Genomic DNA, 4,882 nt, shown 5'->3' on the forward strand with positions numbered 1-4,882 from the left:
CTTCTTTCCCCCGCCCCTCTCTCCTCCCTTTCACCGTCGGGACTAGCCGGCGTGAGCGCGCGCGAGTGCCGCACTGTACCGCAGACGTAACACGGCCCCCCGGCCCGCGCCACAGCCCGCACACCAGGACCAGCCTCCAAAACGGAATCAAGTGCAGCGAAACGTTTGGGATTTGAGGTTTTTTGGGCAGCCACCGCCTACTAATAAATTAAAAATTTGATTCGAATTGCACACCAAAACTTAGGTTTCCAAGCTTTACTTAGTATTACTAAACTTTTTTCTAGTGTTAAAATTACGGTACTTGCAAATCGCTTATTAATACTAGAAAGGAATTTAGCAATACTCAAGAATTTCTTGACAAGTTACAACACAAAACTTAATGAGGTACAAGGCAAACATTTCAGTAAAAACTTTAGAGTGTATAACGCGTACTGTAATACCAAAAAAGCCCCACAATGGTAGAATTTTGGTTGCAAAACCTGTGTAACACTGGCGTAACACCGCGTATTGGCACGTAATATGTAATACATACTGAACACGAAAATTCCGAGTTAAAAACCCCTCGGTTTCCAGAGTGTCGCATAGAAATTTGTCGACATTCTTTCCGGGCCGCTCCTGCCCTCCTGCGGCACGGCGACCACGGGGCGAGGCAGGCCGAGCGCACGACAAGGGCACTATCACCTGGAGCAGATCTGCAGCTATGCAGCCGGGGGTGGGGGCCCCCACTGGGGGGCATGCATACTGTAGACCGAAGGAAATGAATGGCTGTTCCCGGGCGCGCGGTGCGCCGCGGTGTGAAGCATCCTATTTCCTCCCCCCGCGGGCAGAGCAAGGCCGCGATGCGCATTCAAAGTATGAGAAATAACGACAGCTGATGAGGCGGGCGAGACGGAAAAAAAAGTAGCCGTCCCGAACGCTTCCCTTCATTCCAAGACGCCGCGTTATTTCTCATATTTCCGCGCCTACCTGGGCGTCATATTTCTTGCCGCGGGTCCGCGTGGGAGGAGAATCGGCCACTCGTGTCGTAGAATAAAGTGCCGGTTTGAGAAATGAGATGACACAATCGCATCCTCCGCCCGAGGTCCCTTCCGGCGCCAAGCCCTGCCGGCCGGCCCGTGGTCATCCGTCAGTGCGATGCCCGCCCAAGCCGTGGTGGGCGGCAGGTGCACCTGTGCACCACCAGCAGGACACGAGAAAAATTCAAGTCGTGTAAGAAAAAGTCTCTGGGAGTTTTATTTTTCCGTCGCAAATTCATTTATCAAAATGTTTACTCGTGTCACCACCTATTTTTTTGTATCTGGTTATCCAAGAGAAAAGAGCTTCGAAAAATGTAGGTATACTACTCTGCTAATCTTAGTGAATAGTAGTTTGCCAGTTTAAACTGTAGATCTAAAAGTTTGCTAGTTGTAACGGAATAAGATTAGCAGAGAGTCGTTGTTCAACGAAGATCGCCGGTTTCGATTAAAGTTCACTTGGTGACATCCAACTAAATCTCTAATAATGGTACTTGAACTTCAACAAAACATGAAAGCACCGATGTTCATGCCTAAATTATACTTCCCATTGAACTCGTCTTCTTCACCGTCGTCACATACGCGCACGTCCGTGCGCTCGGCCCGAGGCTCACGTCAGCCCCCCGACCACCCTAGAGGCGCACGCGGAGGCGCAGCCGCGCACTTAGGGCGCCGGACGTGCGCGCGCGCGCTTCACGACACGAGGCGGCGCGCGTGTTGCAAAGGCACGACGGTAAGCGTATCATGAGAGGGCGGGCTGGGCCGAGGAGGAAGGAGGAGGCGAGTCTGAAACGGAATGAATTAATGATGCCGTGTCGTCAGTTCACTGACAGCCACTCGGCAGGCCAGGCACACGTCACTGTTAAAATTCCTGAGCGGCAAGGTACAGGAAAAGTGCAGGATTTCCGTACATGATGAGGTGCAGGGCATCCGTACTAACTTCTTTACTGTAGTGCCCGTAAAGCTCCGTGTTAAAAATGTATGACCGATGCCGACTGTGATAAATCCTGTGTTTTTTTCTAACAGTGCACCGCATGCACCCTGTCTTACGTACGGAAGAACTTGATTGTAGGAAAAACTGCGGCCACCACGGCCGTTTAGCAGACAATCCCCTCAACTAATCACCGAAATTCCCGGTCTTGCTTTTGTTTGGAGCCCACATATCTACAAACAGTCCAAGAAGCTTCGCTGAGCAAATTATGATGAAAGTACTTTATCAATTTACCAATACGGCGGTCTGCCTCGCCTTATTACGCCGCCCAGTTGGCATCATCACCATGGTAAGTACACACGAAACACTTTTCACTTTCTTCACACACACGGCATGCGTACCCAGCTAATTCGACGACTCAGGCGCCCGGCATAACCGCTGCCGGCACGCTCCTGCCCCGCCACGCAGCCCTTTGACTCAGAGGTGAGAAAGAGGGGGGCACGTGCACTATCCCACTGTTACAATTGCAGAGTACGCAGAAGCATGCCATCTTCGCCCGTGTTAGGTCAACGTCAGTAATACATTTTTTTCCATGCAACGAAGAGCCGCGATGTGCCGGTGTCAGTGTTACCGCATGTCAACATGCACCCACAGAGAATGGTTAAAAACGGATAAACGTTTTGATTACTTCTGGTCTTGTTTACTTTATTAGTCATCTCGGAGAGCGTAGAAAACAGAAATGTCTGTTGACGAGAGTGTACAACACGTAGAGGCGTGCGTAGAGCAGACCGGTACTCTGGTGAAAATCTTCTTGGCAACACCATCCGTGCTCTCCACCCAAATCGTAAAACGCGTTCAATGAGATGGAAAAAAAGTCGTCCTCCCTCCCCCTTTCCTCCAACAACGGCATCCACACAACACAACATCACCGCCTGAAAGAAAGAAATCCTGAGGAAAAGGTTTACTCCCCCACCCACATCTCACCCCCTTGTCTAACAAGAGAAATCAGAGGATTCCGCTCCTTTGGATGAGCGGGCAATCGTGAAGGAATTGGGTCATAGATTGACGAGTAGCGCTCTGCTACGAACACACCGTAACGATTCACACGTTCCTGACGCAGGGGCGTGAACTAGGAGGCAAAACGGTCTTGGAACGGGATGACTATTGTCCATCGAAAACCAGAAATAGATCCTCCAAAACTGCAACAGTAGGACTACCCCGCACGCAAAAATAAATAAAAATAAATAAATAAATAAATAAGTTCCGTGCAAATCGGTTTTACTGAACAATTTTACACCCGTGCATAAAATTAGCTGGATGTAAAAATATACAACAGTACAGCTAAGAGGCATTAGCTACACGCTTAATAACAGATGCGGTTTACTGGATGGCTAAGAAATAAACCCTGGTGCTAAATAAATTAGCCGAATCTATTCAGTTAATATTTTTTTGCCCTGATACTTAAAACTTAGCAGAGCCACGATTTTTATTCTGCGTGCGTATTGTAGGAGTTTGGGGGTGTTTTAGCAGCCCAGCACACCAACCATCGCTGCTTTTACACCATAATAGGAGATACAGCGCGAGTTCTGCGGGCAATCATTAACTGTCCGTCAGCACCCCTTGGCGGCACGCACTGACGCGCAATGAGAGAGGCGATTAATATATTGATCACGCAGCCGATTGAAGCCGCCGGCGAGCTGATTCGGGAAAGGGATCGGGCGTCTTCATCAATACGGCGTGAAATGAATATTCCGTCCGCCCCGCCGGACCCGCATGGGCGACGCTCTCGCTGCTCGCTGCCAAGCAGAGCAGCCCAGCCGGCTGCCAACTCCGATCAGAGAGGGATGTTGGATAAAGAAAACACCAGAAAACCAGAGAGGTGAATAACAGAACAGAACCAAAAAGGTAACACGCAATTGTGCATTATTAGATTATAATAATAGAAATCAAGTGATAGTCACCGTTTTGCTCGACCGCAACCGCGGCTACCTCCGTGGTGCATCAGTAAAACGAAAGCGCAGTATTTGCACACAAGTGTGCGAAAATGCGCATTATACTCTATGTCTAACTGACTTTCCATACTTACGTAATTGCACCCTAAGTGCAAAAGTTGTTACACTTAAACTCAACTTTCGCGATTGGCCGCTGGATCGCGATGTTACTATTTTTAAACTCGTAATGTAAATGGTGGACGATCGGATCACAAAAGGCAGGCGACTTGTTTACATAGTGGTAGGCTTGGGCGCCTGGTGGGTAGGCACGCCCGTCGAGCTCGCCTGCCCGGCGGGGTGGCCTACCCCGCCAGCGACAGGCGCTCGGCCACAGCCAACGTCACACGCCCCCCGACCGGACTCATCACCATCGCGCGGCCGACCAGCGGGTAGAAACTCCCTATGCGGAGCGCGTAGGAACCTCTCCCGCGGCGGCTCGCGCGGCCGGGCCCGAGCGGCGGCCGAGCTGGTTCATACAATTTATGTTTAAAGGTGATATACTCAACGACAATTAGAAAACCACATACCTACATGAAGCTGAGACTTCAAGCTACGTTTCTGTCACCTCGTTTTCACCGAAATTTATTCAGAAGACTGAAAAAAGTAAATGCAAATAAATATGTGAAGGTGCGCGGACGGCGACACTTGAGAGTTTTCCCCCTTTTATTCATTTATGGATGATTTTCCGACAACATTTGATTGTACCAATTTGTTTATTGAATAATCCTGTTTGGAACTGAGGATGTCGCTTCGGAATAAGATTTATCTGGAAGTTGTAGCGAGACACAAAAGAAGTACGTAACCAAACGGGTGCGCCGGATCGTCGACTTTCGAATATTATTTAAAAATATAATCAGACTTATTCGGCGTTGACGTTCTGGCCTATTCCCAGTGAAATTTAATGTAGTTTACGAATATATGCGCCATACCCCGAAAAACTGAAGGAT

This window comes from Frankliniella occidentalis, unplaced genomic scaffold (genome assembly GCF_000697945.3).
Source record: "Frankliniella occidentalis isolate FOCC.00 unplaced genomic scaffold, Focc_3.1 Scaffold392, whole genome shotgun sequence".
Classification (NCBI taxonomy): domain Eukaryota; kingdom Metazoa; phylum Arthropoda; class Insecta; order Thysanoptera; family Thripidae; genus Frankliniella; species Frankliniella occidentalis.